The sequence below is a fragment of the Pleurodeles waltl genome, chromosome 4_2, assembly GCF_031143425.1.
Source record: "Pleurodeles waltl isolate 20211129_DDA chromosome 4_2, aPleWal1.hap1.20221129, whole genome shotgun sequence".
Lineage (NCBI taxonomy): Eukaryota > Metazoa > Chordata > Amphibia > Caudata > Salamandridae > Pleurodeles > Pleurodeles waltl.
Genome location: NC_090443.1, coordinates 790,758,706 through 790,785,617, shown reverse-complemented (window position 1 = coordinate 790,785,617; position 26,912 = coordinate 790,758,706).

Here is a 26,912-nt window from a genome sequence, read left to right as displayed (position 1 = left end):
GGGGCAGCTTAGTGTGTGTTGTGTATGCAAACGGTAGTGGAGTTGCTGGCATTGACCATGTGTATCCTCTGTCTATCCCCCCCTTCTTGTTTTGACACCCTGTCCTTGTGTGCATTGGCATCATCTGGTGGAGGAGCTGAGGCACCGGAGGGGAGCTGCATCCCACATGGTCCATGAGGGTGAATCCACTGAGGGTGAAAGCACCAGTGGGACGGAGGGCGAGGGGAGCTCCACAACGGTGACAGGAGGGGATACCAGTGACAGCGACTCCTCCTCTAATGGAAGCTCCGTGGCGGACACCTCTGTGCCCACCCCAAAAACAGGTACAGCCGCCCCCTACCAGGACCACCCTTCCAATAGCCCCTCAGCGTGTTTCCCCTGCCCGCTCACCCAGGAGGGCGGGCATCTCCTTCGCCCCAGGCACCTCAGGCCCTGCCCCAATCAGCCCTACTGCCCTCAGTGAGGAGGCTATTGACCTCCTGTGATCCCTCACTATTGGGCAGTCAACCATTGTGAATGCCATCCAGGGTGTCGAGAGGCACTTGCAACAAACAAATGCATACCTGGAGGGCATTCATTCTGGCGTGGTGACCCAACAGAGAGCTTTTCAGGCTCTGGCCTCAGAACTGATGGCAGCCATTGTCCCTGGGTCCAGCCTCCCCCCTCCAACTTCCAATACCCAGACCCAATCCCCTCTACTTCACCCTATCCCATGCACACTGTCATACCAGCAAGCACACACATCAACACACAAAAGTGGCTCAGGAAAACATAAGCACCACACATCTTCACACAGGCCTTCACACAAGCACCATACCCATGCACACATACCAACATCTACTTCCTCCACTGTGTCCTCCTCCTCCTCTCCGTCCACCTCCCTCCCAGTAGCGTCTCCACTCACACCTGCATGCACTACATCATCAGCCACTGCCTCCATCACCAGCACGCCCATCACAACACACCCCTCACGAGCAATCACCACCCCCAAAACCATGCACACGTCCCCTGTCTCCTCTCTCAGTGTGTCTGTGAGCCCTCCTCCCAAAGTACACAAACGCAAGCACACACCCACTCAACAGCCATCCACCTCACAACAGCCTCCAGCCCATGCACCTTCACCCAAACTCAGCAGATGTCCAACTCCTACAACCACCACCTCTTCCTCCACTCCCACACCCCCTCCATCTTCCCATCCCAGTGTGTCAAAGAAACTTTTTCTAACTAACATTGACCTCTTCCGTACACCTCCCCCCCGTCCTTCCCCTAGGACCAGGATGTCTAGATCCCAGGCCAGCACCTCAGCCACCAAATCGACGTCCGCTGTGGTCCCTGCAAGTCCGAGAGGATCGAAGGGGGCACCCATCAAGGCTGCCAGTGTGCCACCTACCGAAGCCAAGGACCACCCGATTCCGCCACCTACCAAGGAAAAGAAGGGGCCGGCATGCAGCAGAGCAAAGACGTACCACCTTCCCAGCAAGGCCTCATCCAAAACCAAAGAGGACAGTGGCAAGGTCCCAGCAGCGACTACCAAGGTGGGGAAGGGACACAAAAGCAAGTGAAAGTCACCTCAGGACACGGAGCCTCCTGGTGAGGGACTGGTGACCACTATTTCTCCTGCCAGGCCAACAACCTGTACCACGGTAAGCACCGCTGCAATGACCGCCACCTCTACCGCCACCTGCCCTGCCATCTGCACTGCCCCCTTACTGCCGCTGCCACAACTACAGTCACCAGCATCATCCCCAGTGGGCAGTTGTCTGAGGCTGATGGAGACGGCCTGGTGTCTCTCTCCACTACTACAGACACCTGCACCACGGGCAGCACCGGCAGCATCTCCGCCGCAGACACCGCTGCAGCCACCGCCACCTGCACTGCCATTTGCACCGCCACATGGCCAGCCACTGCCACTACATCAGACATCAGCAGCATCCCTAGTGGGCAGCTGTCCGAGGCTGCAGGAGACGTCCTGGACCCTGCACACACCACATGAGTCACCACCACCAGCACTGGCACTAGCAGGAGTTTGCAGCCTAAGTCGCCGCAGAGGTGAGGAGTGTGGCTCTGCCTCCATAGAGTATCATGCTACCTGTTCCCTGAAAATATCATGCCTCAGACACCCGGGTGAGGGAATGGGAACTGCCACACCCCAGGTTCAGTATCACTGGGCATAATGCCCCCTCCAGAACCAGTGGAGAGATGCAACCACTCCCCTAATCCTTGGCAGGATGAAGCACACTGGGCACAAAGGGCCCTCCAGAACCAGTGGAGAGATGCATCCACTCACCCATTCCTTGGTAGGATGAAGCACATTGGACACAAAGCCCCCTCCAGAACCAGTGGAGAGATGAATCCACTCACCTAATCCTTGGCAGGATGAAGCACACTGGGCACGAAGGCCCCTCCAGAACCATTGGAGTAAGGCATGCACTCACCCAATCCTTGGCAGGATGAAGCACACTGGGCACAAAGCCCCCTCCAGAACCAGTGGAGAGATGCATCCACCCACCTAATCCTTGGCAGGATGAAGCACACTTGGCACAAAGCCCCCTACAGAACCAGTGGAGAAAGGCATCCACTTGAGATTGTAGCCTTACACTCCCCAGGACCAAGCAGTGGGCAAACCACCCATTTGAGAGACTGTGGCGTTGCACTCCCCAGGACCAAGCAGTGGGCAGACCACCCACTAGAGAGACTGTGGCTTTGCACTCCCCAGGACCAAGCAGTGGGCAAACGACCCACTAGAGAGACTGTGGCTTTGCACTCCCCAGGACCAAGCAGTGGGCAAACCACCCACTAGAGAGACTGTGGCTTTGCATTCCCCAGGACCAAGCAGTGGGCAGACCACCCACTAGAGAGACTGTGGCGTTGCACTCCCCAGGACCAAGCAGTGGGCAGACCACCCACTAGAGAGACTGTGGCTTTGCACTCCCCAGGACCAAGCAGTGGGCAGACCACCCACTAGAGAAACTGTGGCTTTGCACTCCCAGGACCAAGCAGTGGGCAGACCACCCACTAGAGAGAAAGTGGCTTTGCCCTCCCCAGGACCAAGCCGGGGGCAGACCACCCACTAGAGAGACTGTGGCTTTGCAGTTCCCCAGGACATTGTTTTGGGCATGGAGCCCCCTCCAGGAGCAGTGGCGTAGTACCATCTTCCGGCTGAGGTGCCCACTTCCCTTCCCCCTGAGGTGCCTGTGTGTTTTCGACCTGATGCCCTTGCAGTGTTCTCTCTGTTTTGAGGCAGGAGTCAAGTGTGGGCTTCGCCCATGGTTTTTGGGCCCACTGGTCCATGGACATTTACAAGGGACAGTGTACGGCCTTCTGTACATAATGTAAATATTTGTATATGCTGAATTTTTTGTACTCGTTTGCTATATCTGCATGTTCCAAAATATCACTGATTGAATTCAATTCAGTTTGTTCTTCTTCCAGGGGGTTACGGGGTGTATCTGTAATGTTGTTGGATGTGTTGTTGTGTATGGTATTGTGGATGAGGGTGGGGGTGTTGCCGGTCGCGTGTGTGTGTCACTCTCTTTTACCTCCACCCTCCCCTGTGTGCTAGGTGCAATACTCACCATCGCCGCCGCCGCCGTCTTTGGTGTTCCTGGTAGATGAGGAGGTAAACCAGCATAGGGAGGACCTGCAGCTCATGCTCCATGGCGTCCTGGTTCTTTGTTGAGTGTCGAATGGTGAGTGGTTCCCCTTCAGTGTACTGTTTCCACCGTGCTTTTGATGTCATTGGTACAGCCCCAGAAAAGCTGGCGGATTGGCCTGTCATAATACAGTGGGCGGTACACGCCTGTCTGTTTGTCGGTGAACACCGCAGTGTTTGTTGCTACCGCCCTGGCGGTCGGAGTGTTAAAGTGGCTGTCTATGTTGGTCGTGATCCCATTTTTTTTACCGCCGGCCTGTTGGCAGTGTTACCGCTGCTTTAACACTGACCGGAGTGTTAAAGTGGCTGTCTATGTTGGTCGTGATCCCATTTGTTTTACCGCCGGCCTGTTGGCGGTGTTACCGCTGCTTTAACACTGACCGCCAGGGTTGTAATGAGGGCCTTGGTTTTGTTCCCACACTTATGCCCTCATTATGATCTCAGCGGTAAAAAAAAAAACGAGATCAGCGCTGGAGGTCATTAGAAGACTGACTGACAGCACGACTACCCCCCCGCCGGCCGTGTAATGTTTTCCCTGCTGGGCCGGCGGGCAGAAACAGTGTTTCCACCTGTCGGCCCAGCATGGAAAAGGGCCATAACATTGACAGCGGCTCCAAATGGAGCTGCCGCCGATGTTGGTGTGTGTCAGGTACAGCAGCACCCATCGCGCAGATCACTGCCTGTAAATCGGGCAGTGATCTGTGCGATGGGGCACTGCACAGCGGCCCCTGCACTGCCCATGCCCCAAATCACCCCAAGATACCCATTCTGCCAGCCTTTCCCTGGCGATATGAACTGCTGGGAAAAGGCTGGCGGAATGGGTATCATTATCCGGAGTGGGATAGAAATACACCGCCCTGCCAGCATTACCGCTGGCGGTGTCTTCTGCCGCAGGGTTTTGGGCACTTCATTATATGGTGGTCGGGGCAGCCATGCCGGATGGCGGTTTTTACCGCCACCGCTGGCATGGCGGCCCAGACCACCATGTACATAAAGAGCCCCTTAGTGTGGATACATTTAGCACAAATTGCAAATTGACTCAGTTTCCCAAAATCTCAGGTTACATGCTTTCTTTGGGTAAGAAAAACAGCAATGGGAGTGGATATAGAAAATACTGGGATTCATGACAGATTCAAGTTTATTCCCTCAACATGGAGTATCGCCCCAGGGGTCCAGGCAGCGATAAAGGAAGTTACAGCTAATCTCCAAAAAAAACTCCACAATATGATAAGAGAAAAGAGGTATGCTCTACAGGAACTACGAAAGGATCATAGGCTTGTCATAAAACCATTTGACAAATATGGTGCTGCACACAAGAAAGAAAATCTGTCTGCTGAAGACTCACGCAACTATATGACCTTAAACAATTATCCCAAAAAAGCTCTCATGAAGTAAATCAAGATTAAGATTCTGGTGCAGAAATTGGGTTGGCGGGGTGAGACACCACCTCAAATAATAATTATAATCCTTGTCAGGGTAAGCCATAAAAGTTGCTTAATAAATTTGTGCTTAACCCTTTGCTATCTTGCCACAAACCATTCAGGCTTAACTTAGAGGCAATCTGTAAAGTGTCCAAATAGTAATGAAGTGAAAATAATAAAAGAACAATCCTAAATGGTTTTTATAAAAAGAATACAGTTTAAAAGATAAAATTATTTAAAAAAAGACAAAAATCCAATCAGCAGAGCAAGAGTTATGAGTTCTTAAAGTTTAAGGTAAAAATAATGCCAAAGGCCTGAAGCACCAACTGCAGGTATCAGGTTGCTCCGGACCAGGACATAGTCACAAGTATAGGCTGACAGCAAAGGAAGGGGGCTGGATACAGGACCAGGTTCATCTCGATAGTAGTTTTACCATATTTCTTTGATGTGATGTGGCCCTGCAGGGCTCTGTGACATGCTGTGTTGAATCTTGTGCGACTTTGTCAGGAGCTGTGCAGCTCTCTGGTGCTACTGATCAGGAGCTTTGCGGTGCTGCGATGCGCAGATCTGCACTGGATAAAGTGAAGTGGCAGTTTAGGAGCTGTGATGTGCTGCAATGTAAGGCTGTGCATTGGATCCAGTGATGTACCCGATCAGGAACTGCTTGGTGCTGTGATGGAAGGCCGTGAGTTGTGTTGCATTGCTCAGCATCAGGTCTGGTAAAACCTTCAGTTCAGCAGGGAGAAGTACACTCCAGCTAATGGTCCAGCACCTAGCGAATAGCACTTGGGCATCAGCACAAACTATCACAGACACCAGCAGAGGAGACCAGGTAAGGCCCAGTTGAGTCTGGTCAGCAGGAAAGGCCTCTGGAAGCTTTGTTGTGCCCTGTCACTGAACAGAGGTTATCCAACTGACCCATGGAGTCAGTTCTGGGGCCCTGGGTTCAAGGCAAGCAGGTACAATCTTCCCTCTTCTGAAAGCAGGGCCTTCCTTCTAAAATTTCTCAGGTTGAGTAGTGTTCTGATTGCAGATTCTGAGGATGCCATTTTTACACCCAGTGCCAGTCTGTGGGTGGGAAACACCCCTTTGTCTAACCTTAAAACAGTTTCCTGGGTTTGTCTCCAGTCAGTCTGGTGAAACAAAGGGCAAACAGGCCCAGGTGTGAGCTGACAGAGTAAGCAACTTCCAAAGTCTGGAAGGGGCTGGGTAAAATATTCAGGATACCTTTGAAGCTCAGCAAGGATGTGGTTACACCCGCCAAGACCATCCTCCCAGAAGAAGAGAATCCTTCCCCACAACCCAGGTTCTTTTGTCTACTGTCTGGAATGAATACACATCTCAACACAGGAAAGCCATTAGAGTCATGTGAGCCTGGGCACTGCAGAAAGGCACATTGGGTTTAGACAGCAAAATGCCAACTTTCTAAAAGTGGAATTTTTAAAGTAGTAATTTAAAAACCTTTACAATTAGATTGGCTTTTGAATTTCCAATAAAGTCTTTGAACCACTGTTCTAGCTAGCCCAAAACCAAAGCTATGCATTTTGAGGTGTTACCATGTAACCCAGTGTTCTTCTATGGGAGCACCAACCTTGTCACAGTGGAAAGCGACTTTGGAGATTTAGCACTGCCAGAACATTTGAAACCTAAGTATGCAGGTACTACTTTAAGTACAATGCACCATGCCCTATGAGCCCTGAGAGCCTAGTGACTTAAGTATTAAAAAGGTGGGTTTAGGTCTTGCAAATCTTTTTATTTTGTCAAGTCGACATGGAAGTCTAAACTTGCAGACAGAGACTGCAATGGCAGGCCTGAAAAGATATTTTACAGTGTTATTTTAGTGGGTGTAACAATGAGTGCTTCAGGCAACTAGTTGCATTTAATTTACAGGCACTGAGTACCAGTAGTACCATTGGACATAATAAGTAAATTAAATGTACCAAACAGTTGTAGACCACTGTTACCATGTTTTGAAGGGATAGCACATGCACCTTAACACTGGTTAGAAGGAGTAAAGTGCGCATGGTCCTAATGCCAACAAAAATGGGTTCAGCAAAATAAGGGAAGTGAAGGGGAGGGGAATACAACTCAAACGTTAGTCATTTATAATAAACATCTTCAAGGAAATCAGATTTTACAAAGTACAAGAATTCTTTGTTGGTCTAGACGAGATGTCTCTTACCATTTGATCGCAAGCTACCAGTAGCTCCCAGTCACCTTCAGAGTAGCTCAAAGCCTTGAGTTAATTTTTAAATAAGCACATGGTCACATTTTTCTTTTAAAGTTGAGGGAAGGCTGTGTTTACTTTCCATTCTTATCATAAGGCTGGAGACAGCAGAGACAGATAATGAGCAGTGCTTGAGTCAGATTTACGGGGCAGGCTGGGACACAGAGGTGAAGAACTGAAGCCCTGAAGTATTTAACTCTTAAATAAATTCTCTTGTGACAACAAAATGATATTTCTGAATGCTTTAAAATGGGAGAAAATGAAAATGAAAAGTTACCTTAATGATTAACTCTTCATTTTAGTTTCTCCCATTTCAAAATTTCACATTTAGCAGGGCCTTTGCTCCCAGTGGCCATTAGACATTGTGTCATATTTATGATTGAAAAATAGCCATTTAAAGTGAAGAAAACATTTTCTATGAAACATTAAGTCTTAATGTCTTTTTCCACTTTCAATTAAGCCAATTAAGAATTTGTTTTATAAATATAGCATCATGTCTACGGGCCACTAGGGGCAAGATGCCTTGTGTTTTTAAATGTGACATTTGGAGGTGGAGAAAATGTAAATGATGAGTTTTATGGAATTCATATACACTGAGTGAACTCTTCAGTTTAATATTCTTGACATAGTGCCATATTTATAAGTGAAAAATACAGCCATTATTTTACGTGGGAGAAATGTAAAGTACAGAAAAAATTCCATATTCTGAACATTTATGCAGAACGTTTTCCTACATTTTAAATTTCTTCCATTAAAAAAAAAAGATTGTTGTATATTTCTGTTTTACATGCAAAGGTGCCGCATTTGGCGAAAGGTATTCCTGTGCCACAACTACATATGACAGTCTCTTAGTCACCCATACACATATCTCCCATTCATATGCAAAAATTTTCATACATCCCCAAAGACCATGCTCTCATTAACACTCATGGTAGCCCGATCATAGTGCCCCTAGTCAAAGTATTTTATTTAAACCATAGTATCTGGTTCTATGACTTTTAGGTGGACCATTCATCCAGTGGCCAGAGTTGAAGGAGTATTTTCTTACTATATTTCCATCACAGAGGAGGACACATCTGATCAACCTAAAAAGTCAAGAAGATAAATATGTTGTTACATACTTTCAAACTTGAGTGGTTAAGGGGTTTTAACCAACTGATGAAGTAAGTAGGGTACCAGGAGAATCTGGATGACTTGGAGAAACATTTTCAGGTCACAATACATGTTGCTATAATCTGATTACATTTTTTTCAAGGCAAGGAAGCTCCTGCTAAAACTGTTGCCGATTAGCGTCCAGACAGTTCTCAGATCTGTTGCACCCTTTTTAAGTCCCTGTTCATTCATTCATTATGTTCCACCCTTATAAAGCTGGCCAGATTATGTAAAATTGGCAGCCTCTGTGTTAAATTAATTTGAGACCTGGTAGTTATGCATACTGATGACATGGCTGCACAACAACGCTTACGGATGAAAGGTGACCTCCCCCATTGCAACAGTGAAGAAAGATGAACTTTCCAAGAGATGTGAGAGAGCAGCCTTGTCCACTGCTATCCCAAGCAAAGATAAAGTTACCTGGATTACACAAGAATGGAACAGAGACAAAAAACCTTCATCCATCAGAAGTGTTTCTAAATAATTTGTTGGACAAAGATCATCAAAACAAAAGAATAGCTGTAAGGGTTGTAAAAGGTGTGGCATTATAGACCATTTATGCGCATGGCAAATGTTGCCTTGCAATGAAGCAGAAATGTTTATTTATTGGCATTATGGGACACTTTGCTAAAGTGTGTTGCAAGAAGAGTTCAAGCTCTAATTTTAATTGCCTTTTTGAAAAGTCTTTCAACACTGAATAGTCCAATGGTGTAGTTTATGTCTTAAGTACTGACTATAATGTTCTGAGTTTAGGTGTGAACCCCAATAACAAACTCAAGTGTGAAATGGAGATTAGTGGTACACCCATTGTGCTTTTTTCAGACTCTAGTTCTCTGCTCACCATAGTGGATAAGTATGTGCAGATCAGTAAATCTGTAATGGGTAAAGAGTTCTTGCCGACCTGATATTCAACTGTAAACTTCACAAGTAAACCTATAACAATGCTGAATTACATATATTTACCTTTTGTAACCAAATGCAGAAGGGCTATGGGAAAACTTGTGGTGAAGAATAAACCATCTGTTCTGAGATGGATTTATAATAGGATTTTAGTCATCACAATAGGTCCCAACAGTAGAGATAAAGTACTGCTTGTGAATGACAGGGATGGCATTGGATGAGGTATGTGTGATGAGTACTCCAAAATCTTTTCAGGGGAGGTTGGGGATCTGCAAGGGTTTACTAACAAAATTAGCCTCAAAGACGGGTTCATTCAGTAGTGCACAAAGTTAGGAACATACCATTGAAAATCAGGGAGAAGATGGTTGGTGATATGGTTGGGATAAATTAGAAAAGAGTGGCATTATTAAGACTGTGAATCCACAACCCGGTGAGAGGCGTTAGTGGGGACAGGCAAGGTGAATGGATGTATGAAAATGTGCATAGATATTAGGGACCAGATTAATATAATTTTGATTGGACAAGCTTTTCCTTCCCAAGGTCCATTAATTTTTAGCTAAATCCAATGAAGTCAAGTGGTTCTCTACGATCAATCTGGCTTGCACCTACCACCAGGCACTATCCCATTTGAAAAGCAGGACTTTAACTGTGTGTATCATACCATTTGACTGTTAAAGATTTGGGCATATGATTTCAGGCTTTTGTTGAATGCTGCTGTATTCCAGAAGATGATGTATAAAATTTTCAAAAACCTGAGACAACTTTTCACAAGACATACTGGTCATGGGTAAGGACAGAGGGGAACACGAATGTCTTTTGAGGAAAGTTAAAAAAAATAAGGGGTTCGCTGCAGAGTATTTGGAATTAAATTTTGCAGTAAAGATTTGTGACATATCTGGGTAATGAGGTGTGTGAATGTGCTATTTTATCGAAGAGGAAGATGGTTGAGTCCATCAAGGATCCTCCACCCACCTCCAAAAGGGTGGTAAGGTCCTTCCTTGAGCTGTCAGAGTTCTACTGAAAGACAAAGGTGTACAGCATCAGATAATTAATTAAGTTTAATCATAGGTGCAGCAAAATTGCCTTTCTCTGCACAGTATCCCAGATCTTTCTCCTTTTTCTAGACCCCAAGTTTGCTGGATTTAGGACTTTCTGAACTTAACTACTGCTAAACACTAGTGTCTGTGCTTTCCCTCTAAAATAGGTTCCGTACATTGGAAGTCCCTATTTAACTTATTTCCTGAAGCATAAGACTGTTTTGTGTGCGTAGGGCATATGAACGGACCCAAATGGGAGGAGCCTTTTCAGAATGTGCAGGGTTGATGGAAAACGTATTTTGAAGCGTGTAAACGTATCTCAATTTGAGCCAGAAAGGTGGGACTAATACTTGAGGAACTGGGCTGTACTTAAACCTACATTTCCCAACTACCCTGAACATCCCAAATAGTGTCCTTCCATTTGGACCTATGAATACACCATGTTTCGCAGAGGGCACGAAAACACTGGGATCCTGTAAACATCAGGCTCAAAAACCATTGGGACTAAAAGACCCTTCAAATATTTGAAAAATCAGTTAGCTCCAGCAACATCCCCCTCACATTTTAAGACAATGGACACTTTTAAAAGCCTGCAAGCCCCGGGCTAAGAAAATATTCTAATGGTTTAGAAAACACGTTCTACAATGACCTTTGCAACAAATTACACATGACATCAGGTACACTCATGTCTAATACATTTGAGCACTTTTTGACCACTTTCAATCAAACTAGTTTTCATGTTCTATTTTTAAGCTTGTAAAGTATATCCATCAAGTTTTGGTGATTGATTGGCACTAAACCCACACACTCAAAAGGCTAATTTTCTTTATTTTTCTCCAAATATGAATTAATAATTCCACGTGGTCTCTTCTTAAGTAGTCACACATATTTCCCCTGTCCTCACCTTCCCTCCCTTTGCCCAACCCAGCACCAGCCCTGACCGGAGGAGACAGCCAGAACTCTGAAGGTGAAGCAATTCAACAACAGACATCAAGGGGAAATAGGACTATCAAGGAAAATTAAACACCAAGCTCCCTGTTTTACTGTACTGATCAAATCTGACAAGAAGCCAGTGAAACTTGTTGTATCTACATACCCAAGATAGTTCACTAAGAGCGGGATTTACAATGCCTTTGAACTACAAAATTATTTCTCCTGCTGGTTGCTCTTTGAAAATGATAGACTGCTATTCCACTAGGAACCACTGAATTGTTTCTTCTCTTATAGGTTGTGAAGGAAGAATTAGTAAACTAACATTTCTCTATAGACATTCAAGTTCAACCTCCTTTTAATTTACACATCTTTTCTCATCACATTTTCATGGCTGACTTTTTTCCCCACACGTTTCTTTTAGGAGCATAATCCTTGTAAAAAATCATCACCTCTAATTTAATGTTGATGAACAAGTTGTTCTTCATTGTAACAAGTAACTGTAACTATGACTATACTCTCACACTGGCAAAAATAAAATAAGTTAAAAATTATTAACATGTCATAGCATGTATTTTATTTTGTAACAAAATACTCATTTTTTGTGGCCAGTCTTCCCCTATTTGCTGGATTTTATTGCTGGTGTATAGATTCCAAACACCTGGGCACTGCACCCAGTGCATGTGCTAGGACCCCTAAAAGCATGTGGAATTGGCTCATCCCTGATTGGCGTTTTTCACCTACCTAATAGTCTATATATACTATATAGTACTCTCTGTACCCAGGGCCTGTAAGTTAAAAGTGACTTGTAGACTGCAGCACCTAGTTTATTACCATTACAGTGACATATTTGGAGCGTATGTTATTTGAAAAGTGCATAGTATTTAAAAAGTGGGACAAATGTACTTATGTTTTACAAGTCCTGGCAGTAAAAAATCTCTAAAATGGGTTTTCACTGTGGCAAGGCTTGGTCTGTAATTGAAAAGCACTGGGTTACATTATTCAACCTCATATTGCATAGATTAAATTTGGGAATAGCTAGAACCAAGATTCAAAGAGGCAAATTGATAGTAATTTGTTTTTTTACAAATCAGTTTTGACCCTGCTCCTCATGGGTCCAAACTGGAATGGCACGGTGAGCAAAAAAATGATGGATTTAGGCCCAGATTTGTTATTTTTGCATTTATCACCCTAAGTGGGAAAGCTATACTCAGACGTGGGTCTCACGCTCGCTATGCCACTGGATTCAAGATAGTCTCATTGATGAGTGGTGATATCCCAAAACCAGTCCCAGTGCAAAGCAAAGTTAAGTGAAGTAGCATGCATAAATATATACGGTGTGCAAAACACAGATTGAGAGCTCCACCAACAGGACAAGATTCAAAAGCACCAGAATATAATATCTCATCAAAATATGATTTTCAGAAAGGGTCCTTTCAACAAATGAACATGTGGTTGAGACTACTGGTCAATGTTTCAAACCCAGAGGATAAAAATGATCAGGGTCTTTCTCAAGACAAATGTAGCAACCTAAAATAAAATAGTGTTGGACTTTTTTGCTTATGCAGGGTCATCCCCAATCTTATTGCCTCCTGCCTCCTATTTTTTCTGACCTGTTGCTGTTGGCTTTTGAACTCTGAGCACTTTACCACTGCTAACCAGTGCTAAAGTGCATATGCTCTCTGTGTAAATGGTATGATTGATTGGTTTATCATTGACTGGCATATTTGTTTTACTAGTAAGTCCCTAGTAAAGTGCACTAGACGTGCCAGGGCCTGTAAGTCAAATGCTACTAGTGGGCCTGCAGCACTGTTTCTGCCACCCACATAAGTAGCTCGGTAATCATGTCTCAGACCTGCCACTGCAGTGTCTGTGCAGTTTTAACTGTAAATTCGACTTGTCAAGTGTACCCACTTGACAGACCTAAACCTTCCCTTTTCTTACATGTCAGACACCACAAAGGTAGGCCCTAGGTAGCCCCAAGGGCAGGGTGCAGTGTATGGTTAAGGTAGGACATAAAGGGGGTCATTCTGACCCCGGCGGTCATGGACCGCCGGGGCCAGGGTTGGCGGGAGCACCGCCAACAGGCTGGCGGTGCCCCGCAGGGCATTCTGACCGCGGCGGTTTGGCCGCAGTCAGATGCGGAAAACCGGCGGTCTCCCGCCGGTTTTCCGCTGCCCATTAGAATCCTCCATGGCGGCGCAGCGAGCCATGGGGATTCTGACAGCCCATACCGCCATCCTGTTCCTGGCGATTCTCCCACCAGGAACAGGATGGCGGTATGGGTTGTCGTGGGGCCCCTGGGGGCCCCTGCAGTGCCCATGCCAATGGCATGGGCACTGCAGGGGCCCCCGTAAGAGGGCCCCACTTTGTATTTCAGTGTCTGCTTTGCAGACACTGAAATACGCGACGGGTGCCACTGCACCCGTCGCACCTTCCCACTCCGCAGGCTCAATTCTGAGCCGGCGTCCTCATGGGAAGGGTCTTTTGCACTGGGCTGGCGGGCGGCCTTTTGGCGGTCGCCTGCCAGCCCAGTGCAAAAGCCAAAATACCCTCAGCGGTCTTTCGACCGCGGAGCGGTATTTTGGAGGGGGGAACTCTGGCGGGCGGCCTCCGCCGCCCGCCAGGGTGAGAATCACCCCCATAGTAATGTGTTTTATATGTCCTGACAGTGAAATATTGGTACATTTGTTTTTCACTGTTGCAAGGCCTGTCCCTCTCATAGGTTAACATGGGGGCTATCTTTAAATCTGATTAAAGTGTAGATTACCTTTGAGAGCGGACGGACATGTGGAGTTTGGGGTCTCTGAGCTCACAATTTAAAAATACATATTTTAGTAAAGTTGATTTTAAGATTGTGTGTTTGAAAATGCCACTTTTAGAAAGTGATCATTTTCTTGCTTATACCGTTCTCTGACTCCGCCTGAGTGTGGATTCCTTGTCTGGGTCAGTTTGACAGTTGGGCTGGTTGCACCTCACACTAGACAGTGACACAAAGGGAGCTGGGGTGTAGTCTGCATTTCCTGATGAGCCATCTGTGCCAGGAGGGAGGGGAGGAGCGGTCACTAACACCTGAAAGGGCTGTGCCTGTCCTCACACAATGCAGTCTCCGACCCCCTGGTGAGTGTCTGGGGCCTGGCCTGGGCAAGGCAGGATTTCACATTCACAAGAGATTTTACTTTGAAGTAGGCGTAGTTCAAAGGAGAAATTGGGTATAAGAAGGGCACCCAAAACCACAGACTTTAGAACACTTCTGGAAACAAGAGGGACCTCTGCCTGGAGAAGAGCTGATGCGCTGAGGAAGAAGAGCTTCCCTACCTGTGACTGTGCTTTGTGGAGCTATCCTGCAGTTGCTCCTTCTGCCAGAGTAAGAGGGCAAAGACTGTACTTTGTGTGCCTTCCATCTTGTGAAGAAATCTCCAAGGCCTTGATTTAGAGCTTGCCTCCTGTTGTTTGAAGTCTCAGGAACAGCAAAGACTTCTCTCTGCCAGCACCTGGAGTCTCTGGAGAGACTCCTACTCTGACAAATGGTGCCCTGTCCAGTCCCTGGGCCCTTGAAAGGAAAGCTGGTGGAAATCCAAGGAAATGGACTTCGGCCGACTTCGGACCGACGCCGTTGCTGAATCCGGTGACGCCACCTGCAACCGACTCCGTGGTCTTTGCTGGAACGCGATGATCTTCGCAGGCCCGACGCCGCTGCAGCCCCACTGAAGTCTGCGACTCCGTGGAAGTCGCCGCACCACGTCGTGACCGACGCCGCTCGAAGTTCGCAGATTCAACTTTTCGTACCGACGCCGCGATCCCCGACTTCGCGCATCGACTTGTTTTCACTCTTCACCAAAGGTACTCTACTTGGGGGTCTACGCTACTCCGTGTCCGGCGCCGCTGGTGTCGGCTTGTTGGGAACGACTCCGTCATGACACCATGTTAAGACCTCATCGATGAATTTTGTGTTTCTAAGCACTATTTTTGATTCATAACTTGACTTGTGTATGTCGGATTTTTATCGTTTTGGTCTTGTTTTGTTTAGTTAAATATTTCCTATTTTCCTAAACTGGTGTTGTGTCATTTTGTAGTGTTTTCATTAAGTTACTGTGTGTGTTGGTACAAATACTTTACACCTAGCACTCTGAGGTTAAGCCTACTGCTCTGCCAAGCTACCAAGGGGGTAAGCAGGGGTTACCTGAGGGTGATTCTCTTTTACCCTGACTAGAGTGAGGGTCCTTGCTTGAACAGGGGGTAACCTGACTGTCAACCAAAGACCCCATTTCTAACAAATAGGAATCTGAGTACAGAAGGAGGGTCAGAAATAAAACATGTAGCAATTTGCAATAATTTTTCATGTTAATGTGGCCAAACGAGGCAGAAATCCCCGCACCATATTTACAGTGGTGCAATGCATGTATTGCACCGCTCTGTACCCTTTTGAGATACGTTATGCCTGCGCCAGGCATTATGGGGGTCATTACAACATTGGCGGTAAAAGGCGCTTACCGCCGTGCAGAAGACCGCCAATACAGCCCCGCGGCGGCGGCATTCCGCCACAGTTATTATGACACACATCTTGGAATCCGCCGAAATTCAGACACCCACACAAGACCGCCACACCAAAGGTCAGTGATAAACTGGAGGAAACAAATCCTCCACCTCCACGCCAACAGAAACACGCCCATGCTATTACGACCCACGAATCCACGTGGCGGTCTTTCAACCGCGGTATTCCATTGGCGGTACACACCGCCGCGCTCAAAATACACACACATCTCCAAAACACCGCCACATTGGACAATTCAAAATACACACACCTGATACACATACAAACAACACTCCCACACACCCAATACAATATAAAACACACACCCACATCACCCTCAAACCCCTACGACCACAAATTAGACACGAAGGCGACAGAGAGAGAGCACAGAATAGACAACCCCACTACACAGAGGCACACAGCACCATCACCCACACAACATCCACGCACAAAACACCACACACCACTACACTCACCACAACCATCACCACATACATCACCCCACACATCACCCACACCACCCCATGGCACGCCAAAGACACCCCCGCTTCTCCGAGGAGGAGCTCAGGGTCATGGTGGAGGAAATCGTCCGGGTAGAGCCACAGCTATTTGGATCACAGGTACAGCACACATCAATAGCCAGGAAGATGGAGTTATGGCGCAGAATAGTGGACAGGGTCAACGCCGTGGGACAGCACTTAGAAGAAATAGGGAGGACATCAGGAAGAGGTGGAACGACCTACGGGGGAAGGTGCGTTCAACGGTCTCCAGGCACAACATCGCGGTACAGCGGACTGGCGGCGGACCCCCACCTCCTCCCCCACAACTGACAACATGGGAGGAGCAAGTCTTGACCATCTTGCATCCTGAGGGCCTCGCAGGAGTCGGTGGAGGATGGGACACTAGCAAGTCAATTCCTAACTATCATATCCCCCACCCTACCTGCATGCTATCACACGCCCCCTCCCTCACCCCCTCCCCTATCACTAAAACTCCTCACTAATGTACCCATGACACAAACCACCCATCCCAACACCAAGCCCTGCATGACACAACTAAGCATGGACACCCCTCACTAAAGCATGCCCAATGCACATACCCAGTACACCCCCCAACCATCACCACACAAACCCACACACAGGAATGCTTGCACTGGGGTACACAAACACCCACCCATTGCACACCATTACACACACACATGCAATAATCATGCCTTTATGCCCCTGCAGGAACCCGAAGGACCGTCACCACACCAGAGGGTCCAGACAACACCACTCCACCCCCAGAAGAGGCCCACAGTGACGAGAGCAGCTCTGCCCTACTGGATCCTGATGACTAGCCCGGACCATCGTGGGCCTCGGGACAGTCGGTTCCCCATGCACAGGCACAGCCCAACACCAACCTTCCACCCTCTGGTAACACCAGCACAGCACCCACCCAGCGGGCCCAAACCTCCCTACCCAGGACAGGTCAATCAGCGGTGTGTCCACCACTACAGGGCACCCAGGGTAACCCACCACCCCAACAACAACAGGGACCTGGGGGCAGTGGTAGTGGGCACACGGTCCAGGAGACGGAGGCACAGGAACACAGGGGAACTGGGAGGGCTGCTGTGCGACAGGTGGCGGACAGGCCAAGGGAACCCACTCTCCACGAGGCCCTATCCTCCATCATGGGAGCATACCACCACTCCCAGGAGACGATGGCAACGGTCCTGGACAAGTTGCAGGAGACCCTGCGCCTGCAGGACGAACTGTATTTGGGGTTCAGGGAGGAGCTCAGGACCATCAGCTCCGCCCTGGGCACCATCGTAGGGGTGCTGAAGGACATACAGCAGACCTTGAGGGACACCATGGCACTCCAAGGGGCCCCTGACACTAGCCAGGACGATGAAATGCCCACCACCTCCGCCGGCGCTAGTGGACAGGACGCCCCGCCACAGGACCAACACACCAGCACCCCACCCCCTGCAGACGGACAACCACCATGCAAGCGGTCCCTGAGATCCAGGAACAGGACAGAGCACGATGGCAAGACCCCCGCCAGGAAATTAGACCACCCTGATTGTCCTCCCACTGTCCCACTTTGTTACCCTGTCCATACTTAAACTGCCCCAGATCCACTTCCTATGCCCAGATGGGCAGTGCACCTGTGAGACTAATAGACTGGACTCTGCCATGGACATTCCTCCGCCATCACCCAACCTCATTTTACAACCCCCTCCCATTTCTGAGCACTTCAATAAACACCCTTGAAACACAAAACAATCTGGAGTTAGTCTGTGATTTAGTAAAAATGTATTATCAATGACAGTGTCATAATGGGTGTACCATTCGAAAGCTAACATACCTATGTCACACATCACAAGCCCTTGAAGGATGCAAGCAGTTGACACGTAGGTAACCACACCTGTGAAACCGTAATGGAAGGGTACAACTCAGTTACCAAATAGTGACTTAATTCGAAAAACAGGATAGAGGTAGACCTGTGAAAGTTAATGTAATGCTAAAAATGAAAACGTTCTCACCTGTGTCTCACTGGAAATATTGCTGTATGACTGACTCCCTGTTGTCGTTGTCTTCTTCATCAGCTTCATCCTCATCACTGTCCACAGGCTCCACAGGCTCCACAGCTGCTACAACACCGGCATCTGGATCATCCTCCTGCAGAAAAGGCACTGGCGTCGCAAAGCCAAATTATGGAGCATGGAGCAGGCGATGATGATGTCGCACACCTTCTTCGGTGAGTAGAATAGGGATCCACCTGTCATATGGAGGCACCTGAACCTGGCCTTCAGGAGTCCGAAGGTGCGTTCGATCACCCTCCTAATCCGCCCATGGGCCTCATTGTACCGTTCCTCTGCCCTGGTCTTGGGATTCCTCACTGGGGTCAATAGCCACGAAAGGTTGGGGTAACCAGAGTCCCAAAATAGCCATAAACGGTGCCTCTGGAGTTGACCCATCATATCAGGGCTGCTGCTATTCCGCAGGATGTAGACATCATGCACTGAGCCAGGGAACATAGCATTTACCTGCGAGATGTACTGGTCTGCCAAACAGACCATCTGGACATTCATGGAATGATAACTCTTCCTGTTCCTGTACACCTGTTCACTCCTGTGGGGGGGGACCAGAGCTACATGGGTACCATCAATAGCACCTATGATTTTGGGTATATGTTCAAGGGAACAGAAGTCACCTTTCACTGTAGGCAAATCCTCCACCTCAGGGAAAATGATGTATCTCCTTACGTGTTTCAGCAGGGCAGACAACACTCTGGACAACACGTTGGAAAACATAGGCTGGGACATCCCTGATGCCATGGCCACAGTTGTCTGAAAAGACCCACTTGCAAGGAAATGGAGCACTGACAGCACCTGCATGTCAGGGGGGATTCCAGTCGGATGGTGGATTGGTGACATCAGGTCTGGCTCCAACTGGGTACATAGTTCCTGGATTGTGGCACGGTCAAACCGGTAGGTTATGATGACATGTCGCTCTTCCATTGTCAACAGGTCCACCAGCGGTCGGTACACCGGAGGATTCCGCCATCTTCTCATATGTCCCAGCAGACGGTGCCTACGAAGGACAACAGCAAAGACCCAGTCATTATTCATCCAGGTATGTACCCACAGTCACACTCAAGACTACACCACTCACAAAACCCTTCCTGTATGTGTGTTGAGTGTAGGCCTAGCTATGTGTGACGCAGTAGTAAATGAAGCCATGTGGGCCCCTAAAATGGCGGCTGTGGGGTAACAGCGGTGGCGTTACACACCGTCGCGGTAGGCGGTCGTAGACCGCGGCGCAATGCTGCATTGGTTAACATTGTACCCTATGGGTCCCAGGAGCCAATGAACATGTGCGCCGGCAGTGATGATGCGCACCGCCGCGGTCGTCACTGCCATTTTCTATCTGTTCAATCACTAGATACCTGACCTTCGACAGGAGAGAACCTACACTACAAGTGCTGCTGTGAACTCAGTCTGGAAGCGACTATGGCTGCTGCGTCTGGGGAATGGGCCCGTCTTCACTGCACAGGAGTTGGAGAAACTGGTAGACGGGGTCCTCCCCCAGTACACGCTACTCTACGGTCCTCCAGACCAACAGGTTAGTACACAGGGAGCACGTTGTATGGGCTAGTCCTGGGTGGAGAGGGCTGGTTGGAAGAGGGAAGGGGGCAGAGTTCATAGAACATTAACCCCTTCGCTGCCAGGCCTTTTCCCCCTCCTGTGCCAGGCCTTTTTTTGCCTATTTGGGGCAGTCCGCGCTTAGGCCCTCATAACTTTTTGTCCACATAAGCTAACCAAGCCAAATTTGCGTCCTTTTTTTCCAACATCCAAGGGATTCTAGAGGTACCCACACATTGTGGGTTCCCCTGAAGGAGGCCAAGAAATTGGCCAAAATACAGTGAAAATTTCGTTTTTTTCCAAAAAATTGGAAAAGGTGGCTGCAGAAGAAGGCTTGTGGTTTTTCCCCTGAAAATGGCATCAACAAAGGGTTTGCGGTGCTAAACTCAGCAGCTTCCCAGCTTTCAGGAACAGGCAGACTTGAATCAGAAAACCCAATTTTTCAACACAATTTTGGCATTTTACTGGGACATACCCCATTTTTGCAATTTTTTGTGCTTTCAGCCTCCTTCCAGTCAGTGACAGAAATGGGCATGAAACCAATGCTGGATCCCAGAAACCTAAACATTTATGAAAAGTAGACAAAATTCTGAATTCAGCAAGAGGTCATTTGTGTAGATCCTACAAGGGTTTCCTACAGAAAATAACAACTGAAAAAGAAAAATATTGAAATTGAGGTGAAAAAAACATAAATGTTTCTCTATGTTTTACTCTGTAACTTTTCCCTGCAATGTCAGATTATCGAAAGCAATATACTGTTACGTCTGCTGGACTCCTCTGGTTGCGGGGATATATAGGGCTTGTAGGTTCATCAAGAACCCAAGGAACCCAGAGGCAATAAATGAGCTGCACCCTGCAGTGCGTTTTCATTCTATACCGGGTACACAGCAATTAATTTGCTGAAATATAAAGAGTAAAAAATTGCTATCAAGAAAACCTTTGTATTTCCAAAAAGGGCACAAGATAAGGTGTTGAGGAGCAGTGGTTATTTGCACATCTCTGAATTACGGGGTGACCATACTAGCATGTGAATTACAGGGCATTTCTCAAATAGATGTCTTTTTTATACACTCTCCTATATTTGGAAGGAAAAAATGTAGAGAAAGACAAGGGGCAATAACACTTGTTTTGCTAATCTATGTTTCCCCAAGTCTCCCGATAAAAATTATACCTCCCTTGTGTGGGTAGGCCTAGCGCCCGCGACAGGAAACGCCCCAAAGCGCAACGTCCACACATCCAAATTTTTGGAAGAAAACAGAGGTGTTTTTTGCGAAGTGCCTACCTGTAGATTTTGGCCTCTAGCTCAGCCAGCACCTACGGAAACCTACCAAACCTGTGCATTTCTGAAAACTAGACACGTAGGGGAATCCAAGATGGGGTGACTTGCGAGGCTCGGACCAGGTTCTGTTACCCAGAATCCTTTGCAAACCTCAAAATTTGGCTAACAAAAAACATGTTCCTCACATTTCTGTGGCAGAAAGATCTGGAATCTGAGAGGAGCCACAAATTTTCTTCCACCCAGCGTTCCCCCAAGTCTCCCGATAAAAATGATACCTCACTTGTGTGGGTAGGCCTAGCGCCCGCGACAGGAAACACCCCAAAGCGCAACGTGGACACATCCAACTTTTTGGAAGAACACAGAGGTGTTTTTTGCGAAGTGCCTACCTGTAGATTTTGGCCTCTAGCTTAGCCGGCACCTAGGGAAACCTACCAAACCTGTGCATTTCTGAAAACTAGAGACCTAGGGGAATCCAAGGAGGGGTGACTTGCGGGGCTCGGACCAGGTTCTGGTACCCAGAATCCTTTGCAAACCTCAAAATTTGGCTAAAAAAACACATGTTCCTCACATTTCTGTGGCAGAAAGTTCTGGAATCTGAGAGGAGCCACAAATTTCCTTCCACCCAGCGTTCCCCCAAGTCTCCCGATAAAAATGATACCTCACTTGTGTGGGTAGGCCTAGCGCCCGCGACAGGAAACGCCCCAAAGCGCAACGTGGACACATTCAAATGTCTGGAAGAAAACAGAGGTGTTTTTTGCGAAGTGCCTACCTGTAGATTTTGGCCTCCAGCTCAGCTGGCACCTAGGGAAACCTACAAAACCTGTGCATTTCTGAAAACTAGAGACCTAGGGGAATCCAAGGAGGGGTGACTTGCGGGGCTCGGACCAGGTTCTGGTACCCAGAATCCTTTGCAAACCTCAAAATTTGGCTAAAAAAACACATGTTCCTCACATTTCTGTGGCAGAAAGTTCTGGAATCTGAGAGGAGCCACAAATTTCCTTCCACCCAGCGTTCCCCCAAGTCTCCCCATAAAAATGATACCTCACTTGTGTGGGTAGGCCTAGCGCCCGCGACAGGAAATGCCCCAAAGCGCAACGTGGACACATCCAAATTTTTGGAAGAAAACAGAGGTGTTTTTTGCGAAGTGCCTACCTGTAGATTTTGCCCTCGAGCTCATCCGGCACCTAGGGAAACCTACCAAACCTGTGCATTTCTGAAAACTAGAGACCTAGGGGAATCCAAGGAGGGGTGACTTGCGGGGCTCGGACCAGGTTCTGTTACCCAGAATCCTTTGCAAACCTCAAAATTTGGCTAAAAAAACACATGTTCCTCATATTTCTGTGGCAGAAAGTTCTGGAATCTGAGAGGAGCCACAACTTTCCTTCCACGCAGCGTTCACCCAAGTCTCCCGATAAAAATGATACCTCACTTGTGTGGGTAGGCCTAGCGCCCGTGACAGGAAATGCCCCAAAGCGCAACGTGGACACATCCAAATTTTTGGAAGAAAACAGAGGTGTTTTTTGCGAAGTGCCTACCTTTAGATTTTGGCCTCGAGCTCAGCCGGCACCTTGGGAAACCTACCAAACCTGTGCATTTCTGAAAACTAGAGACCTAGGGGAATCAAAGGAGGGGTGACTTGCGGGGCTCGGACCAGGTTCTGTTACCTAGAATCCTTTGCAAACCTCAAAATTTGGCTAAAAAAACACATGTTCCTCACATTTCTGTGGCAGAAAGTTCTGGAATCTGAGAGGAGCCACAAATTTCCTTCCACCCAGCGTTCCCCCAAGTCTCCCGATAAAAATGATACCTCACTTGTGTGGGTAGGCCTAGCGCCCGCAACAGAAAACGCCCCAAAGCGCAACGTGGACACATCCACATTTTTGGAAGAATGCAGAGGTGTTTTTTGCGAAGTGCCTACCTGTAGATTTTGGCCTCTAGCTCAGCCGGCACCTAGGGAAACCTACCAAACCTGTGCATTTCTGAAAACTAGAGACCTAGGGGAATCCAAGGAGGGGTGACTTGCGGGGCTCGGACCAGGTTCTGTTACCCAGAATCCTTTGCAAACCTCAAAATTTGGCTAAAATAACACATGTTCCTCACATTTCTGTGGCAGAAATTTCTGGAATCTGAGAGGAGCCACAAATTTCCTTCCATCCAGCGTTCCCCCAAGTCTCCCGATAAAAATGATACCTCACTTGTGTGGGTAGGCCTAGCGCCCGCGACAGGAAAAGCCCCAAAGAGCAACGTGGACACATCCAAATGTTTGGAAGAAAACAGAGGTGTTTTTTGCGAAGTGCCTACCTGTAGATTTTGGCCTCTAGCTCAGCCGGCACCTAGGGAAACCTACCAAACCTGTGCATTTCTGCAAACTAGAGACCTAGGGGAATCCAAAATGGGGTGACTTGCGGGGCTCGGACCAGGTTCTGTTACCCAGAATCCTTTGCAAACCTCAAAAATTGGCTAAAAAAACACATGTTCCTCACATTTCTGTGACAGAAAGTTCTGGAATCTGAGAGGAGCCACAAATTTCCTTCCACCCAGCGTTCCCCCAAGTCTCCCTATAAAAATGATACCTCACTTGTGTGGGTAGGCCTAGCGCCCGCGACAGGAAACGCCCCAAAGCGCAACGTGGACACATCCAAATTTTTGGAAGAAAACAGAGGTGTTTTTTGCGAAGTGCCTACCTGTAGATTTTGGCCTCGATCTCAGCCGGCACCTAGCGAAACCTACCAAACCTGTGCATTTCTGAAAACTAGAGACCTAGGGGAATCCAAGGAGGGGTGACTTGCAGGGCTCGGACCAGGTTCTGTTACCCAAAATCCTTTGCAAACCTCACAATTTGGCTAAAAAAACACATGTTCCTCACATTTCTGTGGCAGAAAGTTCTGGAATCTGAGAGGAGCCACAAATTTCCTTCCACCCAGCGTACCCCCAAGTCTCCCGATAAAAATGATACCTCACTTGTGTGGGTAGGCCTAGCGCCCGCAACAGGAAATTCCCCAAAGCGCAACGTGGACACATCCAAATTTTTGGAAGAAAACAGAGGTGTTTTTTGCGAAGTGCCTACCTGTAGATTTTGCCCTCGAGCTCATCCGGCACCTAGGGAAACCTACCAAACCTGTGCATTTCTGCAAACTAGAGACCTAGGGGAATCCAAGATGGGGTGACTTGCGGGGCTCGGACCAGGTTCTGTTACCCAGAATCCTTTGCAAACCTCAAAATTTGGCTAAAAAAAACATGTTCCTCACATTTCTGTGGCAGAAAGTTCTGGAATCTGAGAGGAGCCACAAATTTCCTTCCACCCAGCGTACCCCCAAGTCTCCCGATAAAAATGATACCTCACTTGTGTGGGTAGGCCTAGCGCCCGCGACAGGAAATGCCCCAAAGCGCAACGTGGACACATCCAAATTTTTGGAAGAAAACAGAGGTGTTTTTTGCGAAGTGCCTACCTGTAGATTTTGCCCTCGAGCTCATCCAGCACCTAGGGAAACATACCAAACCTGTGCATTTCTGAAAACTGGAGACCTAGGGGAATCAAAGGAGTGGTGACTTGCGGGGCTCGGACCAGGTTCTGTTACCCAGAATCCTTTGCAAACCTCAAAATTTGGCTAAAAAAACACATGTTCCTCACATTTCTGTGACAGAAAGTTCTGGAATCTGAGAGGAGCCACAAATTTCCTTCCACCCAGCGTTCCCCCAAGTCTCCCTATAAAAATGATACCTCACTTGTGTGGGTAGGCCTAGCGCCCGCGACAGGAAACGCCCCAAAGCGCAACGTGGACACATCCAAATTTTTGGAAGAAAACAGAGGTGTTTTTTGCGAAGTGCCTACCTGTAGATTTTGGCCTCGAGCTCAGCCGGCACCTAGCGAAACCTACCAAACCTGTGCATTTCTGAAAACTAGAGACCTAGGGAAATCCAAGGAGGGGTGACTTGCGGGGCTCGGACCAGGTTCTGTTACCCAGAATCCTTTGCAAACCTCACAATTTGGCTAAAAAAACACATGTTCCTCACATTTCTGTGGCAGAAAGTTCTGGAATCTGAGAGGAGCCACAAATTTCCTTCCACCCAGCGTACCCCCAAGTCTCCCGATAAAAATGATACCTCACTTGTGTGGGTAGGCCTAGCGCCCGCGACAGGAAACGCCCCAAAGCGCAACGTGGACACATCCAAATGTCTGGAAGAAAACAGAGGTGTTTTTTGCGAAGTGCCTACCTGTAGATTTTGGCCTCCAGCTCAGCTGGCACCTAGGGAAACCTACAAAACCTGTGCATTTCTGAAAACTAGACACGTAGGGGAATCCAAGATGGGGTGACTTGCGAGGCTCGGACCAGGTTCTGTTACCCAGAATCCTTTGCAAACCTCAAAATTTGGCTAACAAAACACATGTTCCTCACATTTCTGTGGCAGAAAGATCTGGAATCTGAGAGGAGCCACAAATTTTCTTCCACCCAGCGTTCCCCCAAGTCTCCCGATAAAAATGATACCTCACTTGTGTGGGTAGGCCTAGCGCCCGCGACAGGAAACGCCCCAAAGCGCAACGTGGACACATCCAACTTTTTGGAAGAACACAGAGGTGTTTTTTGCGAAGTGCCTACCTGTAGATTTTGGCCTCTAGCTCAGCCGGCACCTAGGGAAACCTACCAAACCTGTGCATTTCTGAAAACTAGAGACCTAGGGGAATCCAAGGAGGGGTGACTTGCGGGGCTCGGACCAGGTTCTGGTACCCAGAATCCCTTGCAAACCTCAAAATTTGGCTAAAAAAACACATGTTCCTCACATTTCTGTGGCAGAAAGTTCTGGAATCTGAGAGGAGCCACAAATTTCCTTCCACCCAGCGTTCCCCCAAGTCTCCCGATAAAAATGATACCTCACTTGTGTGGGTAGGCCTAGCGCCCGCGACAGGAAACGCCCCAAAGCGCAATGTGGACACATCCAAATGTCTGGAAGAAAACAGAGGTGTTTTTTGCGAAGTGCCTACCTGTAGATTTTGGCCTCCAGCTCAGCCGGCACCTAGGGAGACCTACAAAACCTGTGCATTTCTGCAAACTAGAGCCTAGGGGAATCCAAGATGGGGTGACTTGCGGGGCTCGGACCAGGTTCTGTTACCCAGAATCTTTTGCAAACCTCAAAATGTGGCTAAAAAAACATATGTTCCTCACATTTCTGTGGCAGAAAGTTCTGGAATCTGAGAGGAGCCACAAATTTCCTTCCACCCAGCGTTCCCCCAAGTCTCCCGATAAAAATGATACCTCACTTGTGTGGGTAGGCCTAGCGCCCGCGACAGGAAACGCCCCAAAGCGCAACGTGGACACATACAAATGTTTGGAAGAAAACAGAGGTGTTTTTTGCGAAGTGCCTACCTGTAGATTTTGGCCTCGAGCTCAGCCGGCACCTAGGGTAACCTACCAAACCTGTGCATTTCTGAAAACTAGAGACTTAGGGGAATTCAAGGAGGGGTGACTTGCGGGGCTCGGACCAGGTTCTGTTACCCAGAATCCTTTGCAAACCTCAAAATTTGGCTAAAATAACACATGTTCCTCATATTTCTGTGGCAGAAAGTTCTGGAATCTGAGAGGAGCCACAACTTTCCTTCCACCCAGCGTTCCCCCAAGTCTCCCGATAAAAATGATACCTCACTTGTGTGGGTA